This window comes from Protopterus annectens, chromosome 14.part0, assembly GCF_019279795.1.
Source record: "Protopterus annectens isolate FY-2018-M chromosome 14.part0, PAN1.0, whole genome shotgun sequence".
Lineage (NCBI taxonomy): Eukaryota > Metazoa > Chordata > Ceratodontiformes > Protopteridae > Protopterus > Protopterus annectens.
The window spans coordinates 320,642,450-320,658,426 of record NC_056748.1 but is presented as its reverse complement, the minus strand read 5'-3'; the positions used below and the strand labels follow the sequence as shown (position 1 = coordinate 320,658,426).

General features: G+C 38.9%; 1 protein-coding gene across 11 annotated transcripts in view; it reads left to right on the top strand.

Moving 5' to 3' along the window:
* Positions 1–15,977, top strand: part of PLEKHA1 (pleckstrin homology domain containing A1) — a 2,820,639-nt gene that overhangs the window by 1,057,504 nt on the left and 1,747,158 nt on the right. The window contains exon 1 of one of the 11 annotated variants that reach the window (XM_044056045.1): positions 5,301–5,434. The exons of the other annotated variants lie outside the window; for them this stretch is intronic. The gene's annotated coding sequence lies outside the window, so the exon portion shown is untranslated. Of the gene's footprint in view, positions 1–5,300; positions 5,435–15,977 lie in introns of those variants that run through there. 11 annotated transcript variants of the gene reach the window in all.

The following is a 15,977-nucleotide window of genomic DNA, read 5'->3' as shown; positions in this document are numbered from 1 at the left end:
GCAGGAAACAGGAGATCAGTTCTAGATCTCAGCAAATTCAGCAAGTCTGTAAAGAAATTGAAGTTCCGAATGATCACTCTGCAGTCGATATTTCCCTTTATCGGGAGAGACAATTGGATGCACTGAATAGATCTTCAGAACGCGTACTACTGCATCAAAATGGACAGATGCTCCAGAAGACACCTACGCTTTCGGCTAGGAGCCAGTCATTTTCAATTTCGAGCACTGTCCTTTGGCCTCACTACAGCCCCTGAAGTGTTCATCAAATGCATGGCAGTGGTTACGGCTCACCTGAGACATCAAGGATTCCAGGTGTTTCCGTACCTAGACGACTGGCTCCTCACTGCTACCACCAAGAACCAACTAATCAGAACCAGGGACGAGACTCTTATCCTTGCGCGCCAGATTAGGCATTACATTAAACTTAAAAAAATCAGCCTTATCTCCATCGCAGCACATTGTATTCTTAGGCTCAGAAATGGACTCAACCACCATGACAGCAAAACTGACACCAGAAAGAATAGAATCATTACGTGACCATGTCAGATCTTTGCTGAAGAGACACAAAGTACAGGCCAGGGTAGTCCTTCAGGTCCTAGGGACTATGGCTTCCTCCATTCTCTTAGTTCCCCTAGCCCATCTGCACATGAGAGTACTTCAGTGACTACTATTTGCCCAGTGGTCAATGCAAGATCTCCCCCTGTCTCACCAAATTCTCATCACAAACGCCTGCAAGAAGGATTTGACATGGTGGTTACATACGGATCAACTTCTTTTAGGTCGCCCACTTGTTTCCCCTCAAGAAAATGCAGTTTTGACCATGGACGCCTCCCAGATAGGGTGGGGGGAAGCATTATCTGGAAATGACTGTCCAAGGTACTTGGCAGAACCACTTGCACATAAATGTTCTGGAGATGAGAGCGGTGCTCTATGCATTGCAAGCACTTCACAATTCTCTTCCCACAGGGATAATTGTGATTCAATCAGACAACATGTCTGCAGTGTGGGACATAAACAAGCAAGGGGGAACCAAATCTTACCCACTTTGTTGAGAGGCCTTAAGAGTATGGAAATGGGCGATGGACACTCAGCGCTTTCTGGTAGCAATGCACATCCTGGGGAAGTCCAGTGTGATAGCAGACAAACTCAGTCGAGCAATTCTGATGCCTCACAAGTGGTCCCTGAATTCAGAAGTTGCGAAAGAGATTTTTCGCAAATGGGGCCAGCCTTGCTGCGACCTATTCACCATGTACATGAACACCAAATGCAGCAGCTACTTTGCCCTAATTCCCCATCCGGGGATGTCACCCAGGGATGCTCTGGTCCACAGTTGGCCTTCGGGACTCCTTTATGCTTTCCCACCTTTTCCTCTCATTCCAAAAGTGATTCAGAAAGCAAAACTGTTGAAGAGTACCCTGATCCTCATTGCTCCTTACTGGCCTTGCCAAGTCTGGTTTCCCTTCCAGTGGCCCTATCTCTTGGAGGAACCATGGATTCTGCAACCATCTCCAGACCACCTGATTCATCAATCGGGACAATTCCATCCTACTATCCAGACCCTGAAATTGACAGCATGGCTGCTCAGTTCCACGAATAGCCAAGTGTGTTTCCCTCTCACCTACAGTCAAACACATTCTGATTTCTTCACACAAGCCGTCCACTAGGAAGATATATTCCTGCAGATGGAAAAGGTTCTCTATTTGGGCAGTAAACCAAGGCATAGATCCCTATACAGCTCCTATAGAGTTTATTTTGTCCTTTCTGGCATTTATTTTTCATGAAGGAGATGCAGCTGCTATGGTTAGTGTTCAGTTAGCTGCCATCTCAAATTACCATTTTGGCTACATGGGAAATCCAATCATGTCTCGCTCTTTGTGCAAAACCTTTTTGAAATGAGTCATCGTCCTCAGACCTCCAATCAGACAACCACCAGAGCCCTGGGACCTAAACCTAGTTCTTACATCTTTTAATTTCTTCCCCTTTTGAACCCTCTTCTTCATTGGATCTGAAATTATTGTCTTGGAAAACACTGTTTTTAGTGGCTATAACTTTTGCTAGGAGAGTGTCAGAATTGCAAGCTCTCACCATTCGACCTCCTTACATTGTTTCCACAAGGATAGTCTCTCGCTTAGAACTAATCCTTCCTTTCTTCCCAAGATATGTTCAGGGCATAATGTCACCACAACTATTGAACTACCAGTGTTCTTTCCAAATCATACTAATAAATCAGAATACAGACTACACCAAGTAGACGTCCACAGAATTCTCAGGTTTTACCTACACAGGACTAAAGAAATCAGAAAATCAGACTAATTATTTGTTTCCTTTTCATACAAAAATAAAGGCTTGCCTGTTTCTAAGGTTACCCTGTCAAAATGGCTTTCAGATTGCATTTCATTTGCTTATAAGACTGCTGGCAAACAGTTACCAAACAAAGTAAAAGGCCATTCATCGAGAGCAGTATCAACTTCATATCCCTTTAGATCTAGGCTCACAGTTGATACCATTTGTGCAGCAGCTACTTGGGCAAGACCCCATAACTTTGTCACTCATTACAAATTGGATTTAGCCGCCTGGGACAGATCATCCTTTGGGTCCACTGTGCTGTAGAGTCTCTTCGCTTGAGCCACCCGGGATAAAGGTGCTAGGGACGCTGTCTCATCCAGCAAGAATTACAGCGAGATAGGACTACATAACATAAAGAAGTTATGTACTTACCATAACGTTCCATGTTTTTTAGTCCATCTTGCCTACATTCTTGCGTCCAACCCTCCTGCCCCCTTCCTGTTTCCTGGAGGAACTGATGGACGATACTTATGCTCTCTGACCTGGTTGTAGTTGTCTGTCCACCTGGCATGGATAATATTACACAGTGTTCTGTATGTATTTACATTGTTATTGATACTAACTATTAGGTACCTATTACTTTCTTGCAAACAAGATGTGGGGAATTGCTGTGAGGCACCATGGGATAGGGGTTAGCCTAGAGCCAGTAAAAGCTCTCGAGCTTTAGTATCGGCCGAGTCAGAGCAGAGTATCGGCTCTGAACCCATCCAGCAAGAATGTAGGCGAGACGGACTACAAACATGGAACGTTATGGTAAGTACATAACTTATTTGTACACAGTTGCTTGCATCCTGTGATTTTTCTAATTACTATGTTTGTTGCAAATGTGAAAAAATTTAACTGGGATTAAATTGATTTTATCAACATGCAAGTGACAAAAGAAACCATACCTTATTAATGAAGCTTCTGCACACTGTACAGACAGTTAAAGAACAAAAGATTTGGGTCACTTCTTTCACTGTCCTGGTAGGATTTAGTATTTAGGCTGTATGTCACGTTAATGGGCAGTTACTGCATAGTTCTATATTACTGTTTATAAATATGGTGGCTTTTAGCTCATAAGTGGAAACTACCTCATGGGATAGATTGCTGGATGTTCTAGTATGGAAGTTTCCATATGGGGCATTTAGGCTAGTTCTTACCATTTGAAAGCACTGGATGAATATGAGGGAATATGACACATATATACTGCTGCAGCTTTGTCTATCCTCTTTCTGGTTGTGGAATTGTGCTTCCTAATTTATGTACCAAACATTATTGACATGTCACATCAGACTGATCCTTATGCTTTAAAATTGAGGTAGTTATCTCGCTACACTTCCTTAGCTCTGTAGTACGTCCTATTGGTTGTGGCATCACAAGGCATGATTGTTAACAAATATTTGGCCATTTGCAACACTTGAGTACCAGACTATTTTTAGAGCCAACGTTTGCTTAACGGGCAGTGAAGCATCTTGCTTTCCAGAATAGCACATGAGCACTCGCTTTTAGCAAAGAACTCTTTAATAGGTTTTCTTGTCAAGTTTATAACTAGTTAGCATTTGACAAGTTTGGTAGGTATTATTCTGTTGCCAATGTAATACTTAATGTTTTTAAACTGTGCATAAGTTGCTTAACTTTATGTTGAGTGGTGATTTATTGTAAAGTTTTGGCAGCTGTTGAACAATGAATAAATGTGTCTTTTTTATTTGTAGGTTTTGTTCATGTTTAGAAGTAGGCAACTTAATCTTGGCTCCATTCATATTTTCCAGGTGCAAGTTTTCAAACAGAACTGGGGCAGGTTGTGCTTTATATACTAAGCACAGGTCTCCTACTAGTAGTCTGTCAGATGTAGAGAACATGCTTGCTGTAGTCTTTCAGTGTGCATACAGACTAGACTTTATTTGCAAATTTTTTGTAACTGTGGTGCTTTTGATAATTTGCATTTGTTGTTAAAGCTGTCACATCATATCGTACCCAAGTAGCCTGAACTGTAAATAACAGAACATATTTTTTTCTGACTGAGCTTTTAGAACTTCATTCTGGAGAATCATTTGCCTATGGTAAGTAGATCCCAGTAGCTAGTGTTTTTAACCAACAATAATTTATGAAAAAAATACTTTCCCTTGAAGTGGTAATGATTGTTAGCAGGCCACATTTAACCTAGGCATAAATACTCTTGGCACAACTGTTAACACAAGATGAGTTTCAAGTCAGAAATAATTGAAATCCTAGCAAGTGCTCGTACATGCAAAGTGTGTGTGCTGACTGCAAAGGTGGGGCTTGGTTTATTTTGTATGTCCACTTGGAATAAAAGCAGTATTGTCAGTAAACACTTAAGGATGTGCTGTCGTTGATTCGGTACCTGTTGTTAATCACACTTGTATTACTGGCAGTGCCAAAAGTAGTAGGAGCACATTTATGCACACACACACACACACACACACACACACACACACACACACACACACACACACACACACACACACAGGGTGGGACTAGGAATATATTTAAGTGAAGGTTTATTGCCTGAGAATAATAGATAGTTCAGCTGGAGACAAAAGCACTCAGGTTAGTAAAGATTGCCTGCCTCTGTGCATGTATAGGACTAGTATGTCAGAAATTTTACACAGAATATTGGTTAATTTGAGTGCTTTTAGTTTAAACAGTGTCTAGGTAATGACTTTAAAGCAGCGTGTTTCTATATTGTAGTGTTTTATATAGTATTGGTTTGCTCAGGTGGCTTTGCTGCTTAAATATCTCTGAATGTAAAAAATAAATAAATAAATAAAACCGTCATCGCTGTTTGGAAAACCAGCTGTTTTCCTTATCATTAGAAGAGGAAGTGTGTAATCAACTTTTCAGAGTTCTGTGTGAGCTATTTCTGTGACTCCTGACAGCCCTTTATTTGAACAGCAAGAACCACATGGGAATTGCAGCATTTGCCTACATTTTCTTCATGCATTATGTAATGCTGTTTCATAGCATTTTTAGAGCTAAGGCAGGCTTCATTTGTTTATCATCGTTATACAGGGTTGCAGAAATTTCAAGATCAGCTTAAATTCCTCAGAGAAAGGGGAGATAACGTCACAATTTGGGGGCTTCACAGGTACAGGAAATGCATCTTACTTTATTTGTTAAGCTGTAACCTGATGCAAATGTGCAGTAGTGGAGGGCACAGTGTGGAGCGGGGCACAGAGAGGTGTGAAAGTTATATTTTCACACATAGCAGTTAACTGTTTAGCTGTTATGATTTGAACATTTGAGTGTTCAATTTTCAGATGTGGTTTGCTAGAAATTAAGTGTTTAGCTTGCTTTTAACTGCTTCCTTCTTCAAGTAACTGGTGATACTTGTGATGTTAACAACATTGAATGTTGCTTTTTAATTATATCCTTTGTAATTAAAATGCATATTGTATCCTGTGGTTATTTAAAGAAGCACGTTTTGATGGTTTGGTGTGGATGTTGCAATTGCATTATTTCTAGTCAGGATTTTCTTTATTCACAGTTAAATGTAGTCATATTCCTTTTACATAGAAGCAATTAGTTATTTTTAGGTCTCACCCTTTCAGAGAACAAGATACTAATTTAATATATTCTGTCAGTTTTCATTGAAGAAAAAAATGTGAATCGGGTACAATACTAATTGGTAATGCTATGTAGGTAGTAGTCTTTTAAATGCAGTTTTTAAATATATTCGTAAGCACATTGTTTGGCAGTATAGGTGTGAAAAAATCCTGCATATGTTGGTTGTACACAGTCATTACTGTTGCATTTGAACGAGTTCATGTAAGACACAGTCGCAATTGCAATTAAGATGTATCGGCTAGAATGAATTGTGGGCACTTCCAATTTCAGTAAAATAATTTGCTATGCAGATCAAGCAGTTTTCAGTACAATATCCAGTTTTATATGACAGGTAATACATCTGACCATGTAGTTACATTGTCATGGTTTTCAAAGTGCTTTGTTGTAAGCCACAAAGTATTGTGAAGTCTTTAATCAGCTCACAGTTTGCAGTTGTAATTTGTAGAACATGAGATCCACTGAGATGTACTGTTATTTAAGATTTCTCTGCCGCTTTCATAAAGGATTGCATTCCCAGACACACTCACTGGTGCAGTTGTGTGTTACTAGCCTCATGGATCTAAAAGGGAGGGATGGTCTAGCCTTATGAGTTTTCACACTACATAAATTAATCCTGCTGTACAGAATTGTTAACAGTTTTGCTGGCATGCTTTACAAATTACCAAAATCTTTATTTTCTCTTTTGTTATTATATGCATATGTTAATTTTTTTTTCTATTTCTTTTGTTGAGGTGAAGTAATTTATGCATAAAAACTAGACTGCTGCTTCTTGTCTAGGCCTAGACTTTGAAATGTTTAGTTGTGAACCATGTTAAGAATTTAATGTAAACATTAGGAAAAAAATACATTGGATGCAGCAGCTGTGGTTGCTACTGTTTGTCAAACTACAATAGATCTTGTCATATAAAGGAATACAGTGCATCCTGATTGATATCTGAGAACATTTAAGTTGTACTATTCCTCATAGTCTTATGAGTCCCAGGTCAAGTCCAGAGAGCCTTTGTTGAATCACAAAAAAAAAAAACATAGCCTGCTTAACCAATAAACTGGGTAGACATTATTTAAATGGTTTAGGCTGGACCCAACAGGCATTGCATTCCACAACCCCCCCCCCTTCTTCAGGTGCAGTGTATGAAAAAGATGGTGTCATTGCATGTTTTGAGCAAGCTTAAGAATGGCCATGGATGTTTGATAATTAGGAGTGATAACGGGCCCTAATCCAGCATTCATAAGTATGGAGGTAATGATATTAGCAGAAATAGGTCATCCTAAGACAATAATGCACAAAAGGCAAGTACTTTCTAAAGTTATATAATCTCTCTTAAAAAGTGGTAAAATAAGTACCCTTACCCTTTCTAAATCTTTCGTAATTGACATAGGAGAAAAATGAGTGAAACCAAGAACTTGTGTAAATAGGTAGAGGGATAAAAGTACATCACATTACATTTGCTTTTGGGCAGAAAGAGACAGTTGTGTAGTTTGTCTTCTTAAGTTAAAACTCCAAAGAACCAGGCAGATAACCTTGAACAGCTTCAGAAAAAAACGGTCACTCTCCAAAATAACTTTTTTAGCGCTTTCATCCACTTTTATTTGCGTGAACTTCCTCAGAAATGATGAATGTAAAAAAACTGTTATTTAAATACAATTACCACAGGAAATGATGTCATTTGATAAAAAATAAATATTCTTTTAATATATATACATACACAAAAAAGTATTTTGATAATTTTTTTGACATAAGGGCATTTATTGAATTTATAATATGTCATATAATATGTGCATTTAAAAGTTTTGAATGAGATTTATTTTTTATCAAATGACATCATTTCCTGTGGTAATTGTATTTAAATAACAGTTTTTTTACATTCATCATTTCTGAGGAAGTTCACGTAAATAAAAGTGGATGAAAGCGCTAAAAAAGTTATTTTGGAGAGTGAGAGTTTTTTTCTGGAGCTGTTCAAGGTTATCTGCCTGGTTCTTTGGAGTTTTAACATTTTTATTGGAAACGTTGCTTTGGTTTGTCTTGTCTTCTTAAGTGCATTAAACATTGTGCCTTCCCTTCATCCCTGTGCTCCTCATGACCCTTTCCATACTCATGCCTTGTTTTCTTAAATGCCTCTGTGGATTCCTCCTCCAGTACTCATTCTGGCAGTCTGTTGACTCTATTCCATGGGCCTACAAGTCTCTTTGTGAAAACCCTTTGGCAGATCCAGGGAGTAGATTATATATTGTACAGAAATAAAGTGTGACAAACCAGCATTTTCACAGAAGATTTTCTGTAGAAAACTTAAGTAATAGATTAAAGGATATCCTGTTTTAAGTTCTAGACAGCAAGTCCCTCTGGAATAGAATTTAGAATTGTACTTGGTTTGTGGGACATCTGTGACCACGTAAAGTAAGAGTGCCTGTGGTACAGTCAACGGCATTGGCTAGTACGTTGTAATAATTCAGTTATTTGGGTTTACTTGGGTCTGAAGAAGTTCATGTTAATATAAAGTGGACAAACGTACTTACACTTACAAGCTGTGTTTGGTTTTTGCTTTGGCTGAGCTTCCTTTTCGTGTTTCTTATTATGATGCTAATGACGTTAGCTGTATTTTGTTCTCATTGTGTATTGATATGCCAGCCATGGTTTAGAAGTAGGACTCTTTCGTTAGAACTTGATTAGAAGACTGACTGAATGACTTCACTAGGTGCCAAGTGAGCACTGAAGCACTTGATTACTTTTTTCTGATCTTTATTACGCGACATGTAATTTTTTTTCCTACAAATTGCTGGAAGTTAGAGGAAATGTATTTTTTTTTGGGAAATTGCTGGAAGTTAGAGGTTCTTTGAATGACTGTTAATAGGGGTTCCCCACCCTGTAAGATGGATAAGGCAGCCATATCTCTCAGCTGTTAGATTTTTGCAGAATGTGTAGATTTTTTCTTCGTATTTTGGTCTGTCCCTCATGAACTGTTTATTTATTTTTTTGGGTGGGGGGGATCTGTAGGGATTGGAGTCGCTAAATGGCATATGTTTGAGTTTCACGTTTTAGATCCTTCAGAAAATGCTTGCTAACACAAATCCCGTCATTCTAGCAACTTTCTAAGTTTGTACGAGCAATATTTAAAATCTGTTCCTATTTCTGGGCCTTTGTTTCTCCATTATTTTTGGCTTTGTTCAGGTATGAATGAAACCTTTTGTGATAATTTTACACTGCAGACACCTGTTGGTTGTCCACTTCTCTGTGTCAGATGCATAACGCAGCTAGTCATGTCCCGTTTCTTTTCTGTTCAGACCTGCAGAGCTTCTTTAATATTTTGATAGCAGTATTCCCTAACCCTCCAGCCATATCAGTTAAGCATAAGCAGATAAGCCAGCATTACAGAATGTTTTTTTTTTGCACAGGTGGCCCAGTATCAGATGTAAGCTAACATTTTTCTCAGAGTTTAATTGTTTTGTTAAAGTGGTATGTGAACTTGCTCCATTGCATCCTGTTCAATCCTGATGTGAATCAGCAGCACTTCGTAAAGTAAACACACACGAGACTGGTAATATATACAAAATTCAGCACTGATTACAAAATAAATATATAAACGGAGTAGCAAGTGTAACAAACCCAGCATTATTTAAAAAGTACAGTGTTTGCACAGAAGCTTGTAATGGTACTAAATGTATGTTGAATTCTTTGTACAGAGTATGTGGGATCTAGGCCATGACTCTGTTTTTGTCTGTGAAGGATTTCTTAGAAGAACTATGAAGCAGCTTTACATGAATATTGTGAGAAATGCCAAGCTGAAAAAGCTGTTAATGCTGTATACTGCAGGGCTATAAACAGATATGTTAGGTTTGCATTTTTCTGCAACATACCATCCTTAGTTACAGTTGTCATACATAAGCTCCGTCATCAGGAAGCTTTGTTGCTGTAACATCTTGTTGGTCAGTATCTACTTCCCATGTACATATCAAGACTATTTTTGTAGAAACTTAATAGGTACATACATATACTCATTGTTACTGGTCTGTGTGGATCTTAAGAAGCTTATCCGTTCATTCCCACGGTATTTTTTAGCCTCAGATTTTGCTTACAAATAATCCAGAGATAGGCCAACAAGGATATGTTAGGATACTTTCATGTCCCTCCTATCCATGAGGGACAGGGGTACTAAACTGGATCCAGTTTTGCAGTTACTCATCCAGTATCCAAACTACATTTGAATAGAGTAAGAGAGGTAAATTGACTTAGATGGATTGGAAGAATTTCTACAAACGAGAAATTCTTTGATACAAACCTAACCCTCCCACACATGCTGTTTATTTTGCAGAAGAGATTGAGAATGTCTACAGTGGGTTTTTGATATCATTGGACTTGTGAATGCGTAATACGTCTGACAGAACTGGATCTGTTGAAGCTCTATACACAAGGCAAAGGTCGCCTCTCAGTAGCCTGTATGATACTGAGAAGAGGGACAAGGCTTTGAGATGGTCTGGATAGATTTTGTAATTTAGGCCCATGTTATGTATATATATTTTTTATAGTGAGAAAACGTGGCCATTCTAGTTGTGACAGCTGTTGGACCACCACATAAGAAAATGGGCATTATACACAATGGTTGGCCTAATAAGTGTCAAGAGCACTGAAATAATTATATTCCTTCATCTGGATGTAATACCATTACGTATACTACCTTAGACCACTGTAGCAGTATTCAGATACTATTGGGCTGTCTTTCCATGTAACCTGGATGTCCAGCTGGAGTACCAAAGTCAAAACCTTCCTATAGCCATATGTCTGACATATGGCTTAAAACTGTAGGCATAAGGGTATGTAAGCGGACGTATGAGTGCAAGAGATTAGCTGTGCAAAGAAAAAGGGCTTCCTTACAGCAGTAGATATGCGGTGATCAAAGGACAGGTCATTTTCTGCTTAGGTTCCCAGATTCCTAACTACAGGACCAATTTTCAGAAATGTCTTATCAATGTGATAGTTACAAGGGGAGTCTTGGTTGCAGAAATATACAGTTGTACACTTTTTGTAATTTAATTTTAATCCATGGTTATGACAACAGTTATTAGTTTGGGACAAGCCCTCTTGGAGGATCTTGATGTCCTCTGGGGAGTTTATGATAGCACCAAGTTTGCAGTAATCTGCAGACCTGGTCAGCCACAAACCCTTAACATTAACTTTGATCTCCAAGAAGTAAATGTCAAAGAGGAATGGCCCAAGGATTGAACCTTGGAGTGCTGAGGTAGACTGCTAGTGGCAAGTCTTTTGAAGGAGACATAGCCATCCACCCTAACTTCCTAGGTACTGTTTAATGACCAATTTCCCCTATGGTAAAGAAAGTTTCATCCAGACTTTTAGAAGGTATCATGTAATGTATTATTGATGTTTATTTTTAATGTTAGGTTACTCAGTCTAATGCTAGCGCCTCAAGCAAGTGTGTTATAGGCATAGACTTTAATACAGAACTGGATCACACATTGCCTTGCATACTAGGGAGTTGTCATTGCTAAGTAACCTTTAAAAAACAGAATGTCATGACACTTCTAAAGCATTTCTGAATAGATGAGTTTTCCAGCCCTGTGAATCTTTTAGTAAGGAATCGTACATTTTCAGGTGCTTTTGGGCGCTTTCCTAGAAAGTTCCAAAATGAGGTATTGTATTCAGTGTGTCAGATCAGTGAAGTTTATAGCAATACCTTGATCTTCTTGCAATGATTTGACATGCACTTCAGATTTGTATTGCTATCTCATGAACTGTGCCGCAATTTGGAAAATTATGAATACTGTGAGGACATCTTTTTCTATACATTTATGCACAGTCTTTGATTTACTTGATAATGTGCGTCTGTAATATGTGTGTTAATAATAGCTGTACCAGAAATAATGACAATTGATAAGATTATGAGAGTACTCATCACTTGAAAAATGTTCTCACCATTTTTCAACCTTATTTAAGGACCAATTTTTAACAAAAAGATTATGATAGGGTCTGAGATTGTAACTACTTTATTATGTGTTTGAGATATGGATTCCAAGAAAATCACCTGGAGATCGTAACTTGAGCGTAGTGGGTTTGCAATCGAAGACCTGATCATAATTTTTTGTAGTGCATGGTCCTTTATCTGCTTCCATATGCTGCTAGTTACAGGGGGGTGGGGGGGCAAAGCACAAAATGTTTAAGCTGGTAAAGCCCTTTGCGAGCACTGGCAGTACTCAGTGCCTAGCCAGATACCTGCTATTAATGCTTAGAAAAGTGATCTGCAATTGGTAAGCATCTTTCAGTGAGCTGTTAATATTAGGTTTCACTATAGAGTAGCACACGCATAGGCTGTCTTTTTCCATGATATTGGAGCATAATCACAGCACTCATTTATGGGATTCTGTCCTAAACTGTTGCACTTCTGTTACCTATTTAGCAAGGTGTTTTTGCCTAAAAAACATGAAATGCTCACTAGATCTGCAGTCACCTTTTGGAATTAAATTGCTCAGTTCATGTTGAGAAACACTGGAAACAGACTGACTGAGTTACAGGGGTATATACATTTCTCCATGCATATGTACAACTTTCACTGTTTATGGTATTATAATTTTTATTGAACTTTCACCATAGCATTATTAATACCTCGGGTTTCTCCACATATTAGGACTTCCCATAATATTCAGCCAGCTGTTCTCTTTTTCATATCCAACATAGCATATTCATCTATGATCTCTTTTGCTGAAGTCTTGCCATGTTTTTGCAAACCTCCACCTCTTCCTCCTCTGTTGCTGTATTGTTCCCAGCATCTCCCATCCATTCTTCCATAATCTTCTTAGAATGGTTAGCATACCATTCCCAACAATTTCCTTACCAGTTCATCATCAGCCAGTCCAACACATCCTCTTCATTTCAGCTCATTCAGTCACTTTATTCTGTTTTGTATCCTTGTAGTCAGCTCAGCTATCCCCTATATTGATCTGCTGGCTTCACCCCTTAATCCAAAGACCACTTTTTCCACACCTTACTCAAGAATTCCCTTAATCTTATGCAGTCCCAAATCATGTGGAACAGGTGTCTCTTCCATTCCATATTTCCAGCACTCATCCTCTGCTCTTATTCCCTCTGAAGATAGTGCTATAAATTGTCATATGCCTCTCATACATATTACCAGATATTTATTTTACTACCCCTTCTTACGTCTGTTTCATCTCCAACCCTCTGAGCCTGTCAGCTTCCTGTTCTGTGACTGGTTTGCCTTTTTTTTCTCGGTTCTTCAACAGTTCAGTGATGATCCACCTAAGTATTTATTTTTCTCCTCCAGAAATCTGTAAATTGCTTCTCCCTTTCCCCTCCTCTTAATCCATTAATTTTAAAGCACTGTTTTTACTTTTCTTGGCTTTTTATCTTGCTGTAAAATAATCTTTTCACAGTGCTTTGAGGTTATAACAAACAAAAATGTTACGTCTATAGATTATTTCATACCCTTTCTCACATTTATGCCAGCTGTCTACTGTATATGTGTTTTCTACAGAAGTTAAATGTGTGCTGCTTCATTAATAAATTAAAACTTTGCTTAACCATATTTTGCAACTTTATAAATAGTACAGTTGTGTAAGCTGAACTTATCTTAACAGTAGATATTTTAATGATCACTGCTGCAATAGCCATAGCTGTATGGGTTATATCTTGCCAAGGATATAATGACTGACCAGCTTCTAAAGCTTCAGGGCACCTTCCATGCACCAAAAATGTCAAACAGTTTGAGTTGAGCTGATTAAAAGAGAAGTTTGGGTGCAAAGCCCTTCAGAGCTTTCCTGCCAGCAGAAAAAGGAGGCTAGGTCCTGAAAGGACTATGCTAGGATCAACACAACAAATGTCCACATCCTGGCACAAAAAAAAAAAACACACCAAAAAACAAGGGGGGTGGAGGGAGGGAGAGGCTACTGCAGGAGTGATCATTCTAACATCTTACTGTTATGATTAGGTTCAACTTACACAACTGTACTATACTCATCATATTGATCACTGCTTCAGTAGCCTTAGCTGTATGGGTAGATTGCTATAGATAACTACATTTGGGAGGTGGAAGGGGAAGAGTCCAAGAACCACTGGAGAATGGTCCTAGCAGAGTGTGATCTGGACCTAGAGAAGGAATCAAGCTTATAGACAGTCCCGGGCACCTAAGCTGAATTGTGTATTTACTTATATTTTTCGCATAAGGTTTGTAGTACAATAACCAATATACAAGACAAATTATCTAACATTATAGTACACAGTGGAAGTTTTGGTAAACTTATTAATTGCCAAGTTGCTTTCTTTGCCTCTCCAAACTAACTCAGAGTTGGGGATTGATTGATTTTTTTTATTTTTTTGGCCATAGCTTACACACTGGGAAATCAAGCTAACCCTGCTCCATTCACCCTCGCTACGCCTAGGCTCACTCTGATCCCCTCCCCTACCCCCATTCTCACCCACCAGCACTTACTCTAGATTTATACTCTCCACTTCCTGGACATAGCCCCACCCACTCAAATCAATTTACCAGTTACATTATACCCGCCATTTTCCACCCCTCTCTATTTCTCTAACAGTCTCCCTTACTCACCACCTAACAACCCCCTACCCTCTTTAACTTAAGTAGCACATTCCCAGTCCTGTAACTCTTCTCCACTTTGTTACCCCCTTACTCCTCACCTCATCTCTTTCAAACTCACACAACCACATGCATCTCACTACCAATTCTCTTCTCTCACTGTATCCTCCTCTCTCATGCACAACTCTACCTTATAATGCCTTTTCTGTTTTACCTTACATTCTTAACCTCCTATCACATTAAATTTAACTGCCCACAACCTTCTCCTACACTCACCCACTTACCCAACAACCCTTATATATCTTTCCCTTCTTAATCTCTCCATCATTATATAATATTACCTACATTGAACTTCACAAGATCAAAATAACCAACCCCACCCCTACTCCCCCTAAACTCAAGTACAAATCCTTTACTCACTTCTTCTACCATACTGAACTAACAAAAACTCTTCTATCTGATGGGGATATTCATCCCAGTCCTACCCCCCCACTTCTCTTCATCCCCTCCATCTCCTGTCATACCTTTCACCAAACTCACCCTCCTTTCCCTCCCACTTCCAAACATCTCTCCATCTACTCAATAAATGTTCAAAGTCTACCTAATAACATTAACGAGCTGCAGTTTTGGATAGCCCACTACTCACCACACATCTTAACCCTATCTGAAACATGGCTAAAACCTTATATTTCTAACAACTAAATCTTACCTCCAAGCTGTAATATCTACCGCCAAGATAGAATCGCCAAAAAAGGGGGAGGCATGACAGTCCTGAATTCTGAATGACTGTTTAACCCCACTCCCTGTAACTCTCCCAGACATCCACCCAGCTGAGCTACTCATCCTCAACTGTCATTTAAATCCCCTCAATGATGGTATACTGGAGTGCAAGCATACATTCTTTAATTTACTCAACTCCGTTGCTTCTCTAAGAAAAATTAGGATAAAAGCTAACCATGGCCCCCTGGCTTACAAAAGATAGTCATGTGCTTATGCATAAAAGAGATAGTGTATGAAAACAATAGCTTAAAACACAATCTGCCATGTTACTTCTAAAATATAAAGAACTTGGAAACATTACTAAAAAGTAAACCTATAAAGACAAGTGTAAAATTTACGATGCCCAATCCTCCCACCACTCAAACCCCCAAAAATCTGGCAAACCATTAACAATATCCTGCTTCCTGGGGTTCCTACTACTACTAACCCCTACCCAAATAACACTCCTCAAGAAACTGCCACACTGCTTTAATACTTAGACTATATTGATTCTATTTGAAAACTAACCCTTTACCGACCACAATAACAATCCTCCTCCGCCCCCCTCAACTTCTACCAATACTTCCTCCTTAACATCTAGAAATAGCACCCCTTTCTCTCTGAAACCAGTCTCCGCTGCTTTTATAAAGTCTCTTCTTCTTAAACTTAAACCATGCTCTCCATCCACAGATAACCTACTCCACCCTTCCTAAAACTTGCAGCCCACTCTATAGCCTATCTCAT